The following is a 12,876-nucleotide window of genomic DNA, read 5'->3' as shown; positions in this document are numbered from 1 at the left end:
AGAAATTTTGTTTATATGAGTTATATCTTCAGTTATTTACCATATTAGAAATTAAAACTGATACATTAAAAATATGTAATTCATTCACAGTAACATAGTAAACCCACTACTTGTTAACATAAAGAGCATATTTTCATGAAAAATAACTTTTCCAAAACAAAAACAAAATTAGAAGAGTGACATTGTTTTACTCAAACATCTGGCTCAGTAGAAAACAGATTCTCATATCTCGTATTCATTCAGACTGTTGCAATAGGGAAAATCCAGCCTAACACAGATATATGCTTGAAAAGGGAGGAATATTTTAATGGTTTTCTCAGATAATTGTGATATTCTTCTTTGATACTAGATGAGAATTGACAAATGGTAAGTTCTGAGAAGTTATCTGTAGTGTGGAATGTGAAATCATATCGCTGAACTTTCTGTACTCTAGCGCATTAAAAGCCACTTGGTCTATCTTGTACTTTGAATGGATTTTTTTTATCCATGCATGATTTTCTAACATCATGCATTGGTCATTTGGGAAATGTTGATTCACAGAATAATGCAACTCTTCCAAATGTTGAACATTTCATTCTACAAATCAGAAAATCATGTTTGGTAGTATCACCACCAATCTCATCTGAAATGTCTTTAAGTATTAGTAAATTGGCAAGTTCACAGTGGCAGATACAGGTTTTCAAAAATCTCATTTTCCCTTGCAAGTCTGAATTTTATCATCAGCAATGAATACTGCCAGTTGCTTCTTTTGAGAAACAGGTTCACTTTGTTCATTTTCAGGAAAATACGCAAGTTCTGAAGAGCCATGCTTCGTTTGCCAGTCTTTCTTTCAAATAAAAATGTTGTTCCATGACAAAAGTGTCTGCGTCAGCTCACAACTTAAAACAATTGCACAGGTGATTTTCCTCAAGACAGCCGTAATAACCTCCATGACAGAAGTATTTTATGTCTATTTCCCATTTGTCGCACAGAGTATCAAAAGATGAGTATCTAAAGCTTGAAATTGAATGATACTAATAATGTTTACAGCTTCATCAAGGACATTCTGTGTGAAAATATTTCTTTGTTTTTCATACTATGAAGAATATAGCAGCTGCTGGTTCACTTTGGTACCACTGAGTTGGTTTGTGCTAAGGCCTGTCAGTGCAAATGTCAACACAGCAAAAGGGCAAATGACATCGTAGGATTACTGTGAAAATAGTTTTGACCCCACAGATGCGCTGAAGAGGTCTCTGAGCCCCTGAAGGTTTTGCAGACCACGTGTTGAGACCCACTGCTCTGGCTCATGTTAGAGATTCTTGCTAAACTTTGTGGTGTGGCATGGACTTCACAGTCTGGCTCCTGAGATTACTCAGACGATACTGTCAACTCTGCTGTTCTGTTCCACAGTCCAGCTGCCAGCCGCGCCAGACCCCTCTTTATCCACGAGGTATTCTCTGCCTGAAATGTATCCTTGGAGCCTACCTGGGTACTTACTCTTGGATTCTTTAAGACCCTTCTCAGAAGCGCTGCCCCGTGCTGCACTCCTCACTCTCTCAGGCCTCCTGCATACCCTTCTCTCACCATCTTTACCCTCTCTAGTGCATTGGGTGGTGGAACTGTGCTGGGAACTGTGAGGCCTGCGCAGTAACGCACCTCCTGATAGGGGCGCTGCCTTAGCCATGTTTCGTGGGCAGGGACCTGCCACGGTGTCTCACACACGATGGGCATTTACAATGTAGGATGCCTGGTGGGTATCTTGAAAGAAAAAGAAACACAGGAAGAACTTTGGCAAGGCAGATTTCTAGTTAATTGACAGTTTTCTTGTAGGTACAACTTCAGTGGACTTTACCTAAGAGTATACTTCATTTATCAGTTTCTCTCCTTAGGGCACTGATAACCTTTAGTAGTTCCCTTTCTTTTAAAATTCTATGTCCTGTTTTCATAGCAAATATATTGGAGGCTTTTACATTTTGTTAGTTCAGCTTAAAAATGGTTTAATCAATATGGCAGGAGTTGCAACTAAAAACTAGGTGGAGAAAAGGAAGTTCCTCATTGGTTACCCATTAGTATGACTATTTGGAATTGAACCTCTATATAGAATTTGGAGAGTTGCCTTTGTAGTGACACAGGATAGGTCAAAGCTACTTTGGGTTTATCGGTAAAAGGTAAAAGGCATAGAGCCATTAGAATTCAGACCCAGGAAAACTCTACTTGTATGAAAGAAAGATAGTAACAGTAAGCCATATTAAATAATACTGTAATACTGTGCTCTTTTGAAGACTACTAATATTATTATCACATCCTCACAGGGAAGCAAAAGAGAAGTATTAATAATAATCTTATAGATGGCAAGTTGCAGGGACAGAGCAAGGCCTTTTCTGTGTCCTTCCTGCTCAGTGCTGGGGACTCAGGGGGTGACCCTCATAATACTTTATGCTCTTACCAGTTACTTAACACTATCTTCATGGATTCCCTGGTTTGTTAGATGTACTGTCCTTGACATAGTGCACAGCCAGTCAGTGCTGTGCAATCTTCTGAGCCATTAAACATACATACATATGCACACACATATTTTTGGAGAAATTATCAAAATGCATCCATGAAACTTGGTCGTGAATTGACCGTTGTGTGCAGAGTATGTATATTTTTAAGTTTCGAGGGGAACAGTTTTTTTCTCTCTTCAGGGTTTATATTAAAAACATTCACATTAGTTTTGAAAAGAGACATAGTTATATTTAGGAAGGTACTGGGATATCAGTTGGTTAAAAATTATGAACAAATAGGGGCTTCCCTGGTGGCGCAGTGGTTGAGAGTCTGCCTGCCGATGCAGGGGACACGGGTTTGTGCCCCGGTCCGGGAGGATCCCACGTGCCGCGGAGCAGCTGGGCCCGTGAGCCGTGGCCACTGAGCCTGCGTGTCTGAAGCCTGTGCTCTGCAACGGGAGAGGCCACAACAGTGAGAGACCCGCGTATCGCAAAAAAAAAAAAAATTATGAACAAATAAAATAGTAACCCCAAAATTAGTATGTATTTAGTCAGACAGATCTCCAGCATGGATAATCTTATAGAGCCCACCCAAACTGCAATTTTTATTTAAAAAAAAAAAATTCAGGGTAGGGAGAGAATTCTGTTCTTTTACTTGCTGATTAAGTTCTGACATGTCCCATTTATTGATAAGGTCTAACTAATGCCATTTGTTTGTGGTGAGCGAGTAGATCCCTTTTCTCTAGTGTGTGTCTCCATATCAAAAATCCAGGGGTTATATACATTTATGAATAAAGGAGCTTCTGAATCTAGGTTGCCTGCACCAGTTTGATCTACTCCTGAGAATGGGTTACCTTGCCTGAAAGTTCCTCTTCAAAGAGATGGATATTTATTCATTCACATAGGAACCATTTGTTGAATGCTAAATAAGCCCCAGAACCTATAGGAAAGCCAAAGAAACAGATGTCTCGGTCCAAGAGACTTGTACAACAGGTACCCAGATAACTCTGATAATGTGTGATTTAAGTGTGATAGGAGTGCTAACGCAGTTCTAATAGAGTTGGAGGAAGGACAGGGCCAGTTTTTTTTGTTGTTGTTGTTTTTTAATACAGAATCACATTTTTAAAAATTATTTTGGCTGCACTGGGTCTTTGTTGCGGCATGCGGGATCTTTTAGTTGCAGCATGCAGACTCTTAGTTGCGGCGTGCATGTGGGATCTAGGTCCCCGACCAGGGATTGAACCCGGGCCCCCTGCATTGGGAGCATGGAGTCTTACCCACTGGACCTCCAGGGAAGTCCTAACAGGCCAGTTTTTTGACTGAGGTGTTCAGTGGAGGTATCAGGATGTGATGGCATTTGAAGGGGTCTTAAAGACTTGACCGGTTTTGCTTCTGTGGGGAACAGGAGGACAGGGTCCAGGACGTGGAGGCAGCCAGATGTCACAGCTAATCTGAGCACAGTAAGTTGACTCGTGTGACTGCAGTGGAAGAGTTTTCCAAGGAGAGGTGAGAGGAGAGACCCGAGAGGCTGGCATGGTGCTAGGCTTTCCTCCCAGAGTCACCTCCAAGAGCCACATGCTGTCTGTCCCGATGGTGACACTGGGTGGGGACTGTTCAGGGATACTTTGAGTTCCATCCAAATTAGGCACTTGGGGATTGGCCAGGAAAAAAATCTATAAATATCTGTCTTTTACTTCTTTCCCTTTGCTTCAGATAAAGAGGCTTTTTTTCTTTTTTTTTCCCAAGGCTAACTCTTCCATTTGAATTCCCAGTCCTATCTTGACCTTAAATTTTAAAGAACTGTTTCTGTATAGAACAGCTTGGCATTCAGATGCATAGTAGCTCCTTTAGTCTTAGCTTCTGGGGCAGCTACCTACCTTCTCCACTTATCAGAGGAAAGAGAACCTAACTTTTCCCTCTGTCTTCTTTCCTGTCTCATGATACAAAATATTTTCAGAGGGAGCATGGTGGTCTGAATCAAAGCAGAGGTGTTTTCTTCTTTCAGCTGTATCTTAAGTCAGAATTTTCAGTTACTTGTTTTTTTCTTATATGCTCCCTTGTAGGCTGACTTAAATACCTCTTTAAAAAATAAGGCAAAGATGTAGCGATGATAGTAAAATAAAACATAGCAACTAATACTTATATAATACTCATGCCACAGGCATTATACAAAATACTTTATGTGTATTCATTCCTTTATTCCTCATAGCAACATTTTTCTTTTATCAATACTGTATGTCTTGGGACGTCCCTGGCAGTCCAGTGGTTAAGACTCCACCTTCCAGTGCAGGGGACGAGGGTTCAGTCCCTGGTTGGGGAGCTAAGATCCCACATGCCTCATGGTGCAGTCAAAAATTAAAAAAAAAAAAAACTATATGTTTTTATTATTTTTATCTCCTGACAGTAGTGTTAAAAAGTGGGTTTTCTTCTTGAAGGATTTTTCTCTTTTCCCTTTGTTTTGTCTTTTGGACAATTGATATAAAGAGCAAGTTATACCTCTTCATTTTTTGGGAAGGCTTGACTGTACTGGCATGTGTTTGCCTGGGAGGGATGAGGGATGTCTTCCATGGGAAATTGAGTCATTTTTTGGCTTGTCTGACTGACTGACTGTGCTAGAGCTGTTCTTTTTGCTGTGAAGTGAAGAAAAAGAATAAGTCGGGTGAGGAAAGTAGCACATTCTCATTTTATGTGAGATTCAAATTTTTCCTAAGGATATGGTTATTTTAAACACAAGTTTTCATGTCTGGCCAGGATTTTTATCCTTTAAATCTAGAACCTCTTTTAGACTACTCACCTTTTGTGTATGGTTAACAGTGACAAACACTTTTTCTCCCCTGTAATAACTGAATCTGGTCAGCCTTTTGAAAAGTCTTAGGGTTATGATTGTGGTAAGGAACAAATGCATCATCAGTAACTCAGCCAGCCTTTGGATGTCTAGTACTGTTTTTGGCGCTCTGGGAGAGATTTAAAAAGTACCTGTTGCCTTTAAGGAAGTCGCCATTCTACTTAGAGTAAGACTAACACGCAGCAGCAGCAGCAACAAGGAAGAACACAGGACAGAGCACTGTAAAGTCAGTGCGGCAGAGTCTAAGGACCACCTTAGTTCACAGTACAGCGTTAGAAGGAGAGTTAGAGCAGGCAGAGAGCCTAACTAGAAAAGTGGGATTTGAAGGATAGATTGTGGTTAAGGTGGAAGAGACGCGGTAGGGAATTCCAGAAACCACGATTGTCCTAAGAGCCAGGGTTACTGGGGTAGGAAGAAGCCCATATCCTAATTGTGGAACCTTGAGAGATCACCCGTTTACATATCTTGAGGAGTGACAGCAAATGAGGTTGGATAAGGATCATGACATAGTATGATATCCAGACAAGGGAGGTTAGACTTGATGAGGCTAGAGACTTGTACAGCCTTTCTGAATTACAGCACAAATCATACCGCTTCTGTGCTGGCACATCTTCGATGGCTCCCTGTTGCCTCTGAATAGAGTCTGAACTTTTTAGCACGGCATCATATGCTTCCATAATCTAGCCTGTGAATGCTTTTCCAGGCCAGGGCCATAGCACTGCTCTCACAGGAATCTGACGCAGGTAGTAGACGGCTCGCTCGTCCTCTGTCCTCCCTGTTGCGCATCAACGTCTGCACCTTCTCTCACAGTCTTCATTTGGGATGCCTGCCTCCTCCCTCCCATTTTCTCTCTTTCTGTCCCTTTATGTTAAACCACCACCTTCATGAAACTTTCTGCCTAAGTCAGTTTAGTCAGAGACCTTTATTCCTTGCTGAAACCCTACATTTCATTTGTACTACCCATGCCGTCTTATATTTCATACCATTGCCCCTGCTATGTTTCCTTGAGGTCCCAGAAATGCCTCGTCCATCTTCATATCTCTCATAGCACCTCACAGAGCACCATAACTTCGGCAGAGATTTAAATATTGTTGAACAGATAAATAAATTTGGCTAATATTAGCTAGTTGGCTACTAGTTGGCCATGACATGCTGGTGATGACAGACTCCCATGAGGAGATTCTCGTCCATAATTGTCAGTGTTGTTTCCCTGACCTCATTGCCTTTGTTTTATAGAGTGAGGTTTGTTCTTATTTCCATAGATGATCATATGGAAAGGGAGTTTCTTACTTGCTGGCTGTTCCTTCTGTTTCCATTTCCTCGCCAAAACACTGTCTGCCCTGCTTCCCTGCTCTAGCTATTATGAAACCTTTGTTCATATTCCTGACGAAGATGCAGTGTGTGCACTCAAGTGTTCTCTTTTGGTCTCTGTGACAGGATCTCTTGGAAAGAATTGAAAGAACGGGCATAGAACTCACTTTGTGTTAATGGTCCTTTTTCTCTGTTAATGCTTCATTTACTTCTCAGAAAGTTTTTTTGTTTTTTGTTTTTTGCGGTACGCGGGCCTCTCACTGTTGTGGCCTCTCCCGTTGCGGAGCACAGGCTCCGGACGCGCAGGCTCAGCGGCCACGGCTCACGGGCCCAGCCGCTCCGCGGCATGTGGAATCTTCCCGGACCAGGGCACGAACCCGTGACCCCTGCATCAGCAGGCGGACTCTCAACCACTGTGCCACCAGGGAAGCCCCTCAGAAAGTTTTTTACACACTAAAGTGTTTATTTCCAGGTTAGCCATCCTGTAGCAACCATATTTTTATGATTCACTAAGGCACTTTGTCTGAAGGGTAAAATGTCTTAAGAAAACTGGAAAAAGCGAACGAAGTGTACAGGCAGAACTTAAATTTTCCCCTGTGAAATGGTAGAATATTGAAATTCAGCTTTCATCACTCTACTGCTGCACCAGAACTTGCCCTCACCAAGCAAGGTCCATGAAACATTTACATACCAAAACCCAGATCTCTTATTGGCTTGACTTTTTCACAACATTTGGCACTGTTTACCATTCTTTCTTTCTGTTTCCTCGATGCCACATCTGTGTGTTGACTTCCAAATTGGTGTGCCCAGCCGCAGCTGTTCTCCCGAGCTCCAGACACAGATGTTTATGTTACATCTAAAGGGAGATGTTCTTGTAGTGATCTTGTGATTCCTCTATTCTGGCACTTCTCACACACACTATTGTAACTATTTAATGTCTGTCTGGTTCTCTGTTATATTCTCAGTGCCAAAAACAGGTGTTCAATGAATATTTGTCTAATGATTGAACGAATTTCATTTACTGAAAAGCTTGTTGAGGATTCAGGACAGTGACACATGAGAAGTTGTAGTTTACAATCACAACATTATTATGGATTTTCCATGTAAAACTTCTTGGTTGTTTAAATTGCTACCGATAGTAAATTTGCCCTTTTTAGCGTCCTTAAGCAGTCTAGGTTTTTAAAATACTAATGTATTTTAAAGCCACATTCCTTGGGAAACTGAAAATTCAACCTAAAAAATTAAATATTTACAAATTATCTAGTACACTTTAAACAAGGAAAGATGTAAAGTGAGTTTTACAATAAAATCACAAGATTATAGTATGGAGGAGACCTGTTTCGACACGTCCAACTAAGAAAAGATATGAGAAGTGACTTACTTCACCACAAGCTTATCTACTTCTAATGGTGTGGTATTCATGTTAAGAAAGCCAGTTGGATCTTAATCATCCCAGCGTACTCAACACCAGAGGGTTTTGTTTTGGTGTTCGCATCACAAGAAGGACACCGACTAACTGAGAGCCCTCAGTCGGGTACCCTGTGGCATGAGGAACAGTTGTGGGAACCATGATCCAGAAGAGAAGCTTTGAGGAGGGTAGCGAGTTGTAATAAGTATCTTCAGATGTTTGAAATGCTGCCATAAGAGGTAACTAATGTTTGTTCCCAAGAGGAGAACTGGGAACAGTACACCCATTCATTCTAAAGGAGACCTAGAGAACAGTTGTCAGTGTCCAGAAATCTTTTAGTCTCTATGCTGGATGTGTTCATTCTGATTATTATAACATATTACCAATAGTGAGAAGCTATTAAAAAAATTAAATATCAAGTATTAAAATGTTGGCAAAGAAGTTGAGTCCGTTGAATGTAATGACACACTTTTCTACCTGTACTTTCTAAAATTAGGAACCATTTGTCATTTTTATTGAAAAAATAAAATCTTTTTCTATCCTTTGGCATTTGTATAAAATCAAATGTAAGAATGCCAATAATACGAGTAACGAATTCTAAGTTTTCTTTCCTCAAATTTTAACTTACATTTTCTCCATGATAGTTTCATTTCTTTCAGTTTAGGGGATTACTCAAGGCAAAATAAGACGCATATGGAAAAAAAGATCTACAGAACCGAGTTTAATGCAGACTCATTTTATTAGCTGTGTGACCTGATACAACTGACTTATCTGAGTGTGACTTTTCTGCATCTGTAGACAGTGACGTTTCACCCTGTAGCTTTTTATGAGGAATAAGTGAAATTGTACATGTGGAAGCACATGGCATACAGGAAGCACTCAGTGAATGTTGTTATTAATAAATCTTGCCCCAGAAGACCTGTCCTAGAGGTTAAACTATCCTATCACCACTTTTCCAGATGAATTCTGATTCGGCTTTCTCCCTTTCTCCCCTCCTCCTGCCTTTTATTTCACCAAGTTGTTGGTAATTTTAGTAAAATTTAACATTTGTGTGCTTGTTCCACGAGACCTATTTCCTGTGAGGAGCACAGGTTGGTGAAGAGACATTTTTAAAGCTTTGTCTTGTCTTACTTCCATCTTAATTACTTTTTGCTAATGTTATTGTTGTCAAACAACCTGCTGCTACCAGCTAAATTGTGTTAAGGTTTCTTCTTGAAGAAGTCAAGAAAGGGTTAAAGCAGAGGAGCTGCCTGCTGCTGCCAGATGGTAGTTTGAGGAGAATTGCTGGTTGACCGGTTGCTTGCCCTTTAGGCCTTCCCCTTCTCCTTTATTCTTTTAACCTTCTTGGAACCTCCAAATCTGGGAGTGGAAGAAAAGCCAGGGGAGTGGGGGCCCTAGGCCTCCCTCTCCTGGACCAGTAGTGCTTAAACACCTAAATTGAAATGAAAAAGGAAATCCTCGCTGGAAACAATGCAGCTGTTGTAAATAATTCCCGTCTTCTCTCAATTACTCAAACATCTTATTTGGAGCAGACTGTTATTTTAAGCAGACTGGAGTTGCTCACATGGAGGCTATAATAATAAAAATAATACAATGTTTTATCTATATTTTAGTAAACTTTGCTACCAACAAATGTGTAGCTCTGGATGACTCAGTATTTTTTAAGTTAGTGAAATCATAGGTTAATGAAAATTGTTGACTGTGGTAGATGTTTCCTTCCTTTTCATTTCACATGAAAAGTGGAGGTGGAAAATATAATTAAGCAAAAATATACTACGTTTTCTACAGCAGATTTTGAGAGAATTTCTCAATCCCTTTTTCTTTTTCCTCTGCCTCTTCCCACATCCTGTGAGCTATATGGCAAGTGATAAAGATTTGTTAGTCTCATACTGACCATATCCGATCAAGAAGGAACTTCAGATACGATCTAGTGTCCAGCCCTTCTCATTTTCCAGTTCTGGAAACGCAGGTCCAAGAGTCAAAATAATTATCCCAGGATGCTCAGTGAGATAGTGGCACACTTAGGAATGGAAAGAACCTTTGATGTTCACCTTGTGCTCCTTGCAGAGACAAAACTGATCATTGGTGGGTCTTTTAGCCAGTGACATGCTACTACTTTATGTTCACTCTGGGGTACAGGACAAATGTTTTAGTAGCAGTAGACACCCCTCTTCCCGCCCCAGTGCTTGCTGGCCTTTGTGTTCTGTTTGGCTCTTTCATATACCCACTAAGTGGTGTCCTAATTCAGAAACCTTGCTGTGAGACTTTAGATAGGGTTCTGCCTTAACTGAAACAAAAGGAGCCAAGTAGAGTTGACCCATAAGAATGCTGAAATAATTTGGGTAAGGGTTAGACCTTAAGAGTTAAATATCAAGGGAAAATTTAATTCATGAACAGAAATGCTCTAGTTAACTTCAAATGCATAAAATATTTTTATACTTCATTTTCTGGAATCCTTAAGAATATATGTTGGGCCTGTGGTATGAACAGACTTTAAGCACTTGAAGCTTCTATTGAAGAACGTAGGGCTCCTTGTTGTGGCTGGAGAGTGGGATGGAGGACACAGAAAGAAGGGAGATATAATTAATTTTGTGAATAATTACTACTGTAAGAGGTTGTAAATAATAAACATATTTTACTACAAGTTCCCAAAATTAAAGAAAAGGAGAATATTCTTAAAGCGAAAATTCATAGGTATCAGCTCTATGGTTTGGATGTAAAATGATTGGTTTCTGTGTTTCAAAATCCTAACAGAGTAACTGTTCAGTGGTTCCAGATGTTTTTGATAAAAACTTGGAATTGTCACATCAGCAGCAAAAGCACTGGACTATAGACTCAGCCTTCTGTGGAGAGTGCTGAACAAATCCAGAGGGGAAAGCAAAACAGACTCTTCCCCCCACCCAGAGTATGTGTTCCCTACCCAGAGAATTTGTTCTCCAAGAAGGAACAGAATACTCAAGGACAATCCAAATCCTTTTAATATGTTTATGTGTACAGAAAAAGTAGGAAGTCTCGATTTCCAGCCTGTAGCACAAAGCCAGCAGATCATCCGAAATACAGAAATTAATCTGTTTGTCTCAAAACAGTAATCTCGGCCATTTCAGACAATAGTATAACTTTGAAAGAGGTTTCTAATTATATAAACTTCTTGAGGACAGAGACCTTGCTCTTTGTTTCTTTTGTTTGCCTTTGCTGCAAGGCACAAAATATCTGTTAAATCAATATAGATTATTTAAGTCAGGAGTTACACGAGGTTGGGAATAGAAAGGCTCCGTGGTGATTAAAGCATCTATGATCCTTAGGGAGATGCCTGGAAACCTTGGAAGCAGGAAACATTTGATTCTAATTAAAACAGAAGGGAGCAGCAGTGAGGAATAAACCATACTGAGGACAGAGGGGTGGCAGCTTTGTGTTTATATGGGGAGGAAGGAGAGTTCTAAATTATTGCTTGGTGAAAGTTCGTACAGAAAAGATAATAAACTATCCATTTTCCCCTACACTAAAGCCTAAAGGACCTTTCGATTTGTGCCCTAGACCACATAGTTTCAGAGTAGTTGTAAATCCCCGGACAGGTTCCCACCCTTTTGGTAAGCCTGAGCTAGAATTTTATTTACAACTTTCTAATCTCTCTCTAATCATCTGTTTCTACTGTTTCCCATCATCACTCTAATTAAAAGCAACATCTGGTTCGCTGTCCACGTTGGTAGCATCACAGAGCTAGGCTCACCGAGGGCGTGTGGGGAAGGGGAGGGGCTGTCTACCTCCCTGCGGTGGATGGAACAGTGTGGGACTGGGCTCAGCGGCTGCGGTGTGTTAGGTAGAGGGGGAGATGCGTACTAGCAGGATTCGCTGCCTTGCTCTCCTTTGAGCTGGTTAGCTACTTGAATGCCTGGCCAGAGGAGATGGTGACTCATCAGACCTTCTCTACCCCTTTCATAGCTCCTGGGAAGCCTCTTCGCCAGCTCTGTTTGTGATATTGACAGAAATTTAAGTATTAAATCTCTTTTTTCCTTCCACTTGTGATGTTTGAGTCCCCTCATTCACACTCTAGCCAAGGACTCCTCTGGCCACTTGAGGAAAATGCCAGCTGCCTAATGCTCCTAGAAGGAGAACATCTTTGGAGTTTTCCTTTCTCCACTCTTCCCTTTTTGTCCCCCTCAGTTCCTTCTCCTCCTTTCCCTCCCAGATCATTTATGACCCAGGTAAGAAAATGAATTCTAGAACAGGTCTGCCCCTGAGAATCTTGGCTAGGGTGGGGCTGGAGGGCTCTTGGATAATAAGAGAGCGGGCGCACAGTGCTAGAGCCACACTCTGGGCTCAGTTTATGTGAGTGGTGGCTTTCAAGGGGGGAAGAAGTCCCAGCCAGGTGACTCTTCTTAGCCACACAACGTACTGACGCATGTGCCTGTCATTCTACTCCTTTCCTCTAAAATTTTCTTTAAAGTGCTCCTCCTACCACCTCCCCATCCCTCCCTTCCTCTCCGCCAAGAAAAAAAAGCTGACCTCTTGATGATTTCTAAGCCTTGTCAGTCACTTCTGGAACCCCTTCTGGATCCTGGAAACATAGCCCTGAAATACTGGCTAGCATTTTTCTCATATTAAATCACTGACTTGCGTTTGCCAGGGAGATGCAATGTCTGCCTTGTGTAGTTTCAATTTCCCCAATTTCGTGGAACAGATAAGTGTGTTGAACTTGCCTGTGGTGTTTAGGATGACACCCCCTCCCTTTATTACCATACCTCCCCTGACATCAGAGCGCTTGGGGTACATCTGGAAATGCCTGACAGAGCCTTTTTCATAGGGAACAGCGTGAGGAGGAGAAAGGGGAGGAGGAGGAAACGGGTTGG

The 12,876-nt window shown here is 41.2% G+C and overlaps 1 protein-coding gene across 16 annotated transcripts in view; it reads left to right on the top strand.

Moving 5' to 3' along the window:
- The window catches only part of AKAP13 (A-kinase anchoring protein 13), a 342,746-nt gene that overhangs the window by 211,087 nt on the left and 118,783 nt on the right, over nt 1-12,876 (top strand). The window lies entirely within an intron of this gene.

This window comes from Delphinapterus leucas, chromosome 2 (genome assembly GCF_059928025.1).
Source record: "Delphinapterus leucas isolate spDelLeu-1000000601 "Yukka" chromosome 2, BTC_Dleu_Yukka2, whole genome shotgun sequence".
NCBI classification, from domain to species: Eukaryota; Metazoa; Chordata; class Mammalia; order Artiodactyla; family Monodontidae; genus Delphinapterus; species Delphinapterus leucas.
This window is presented reverse-complemented; position numbering and strand designations above follow the sequence as displayed.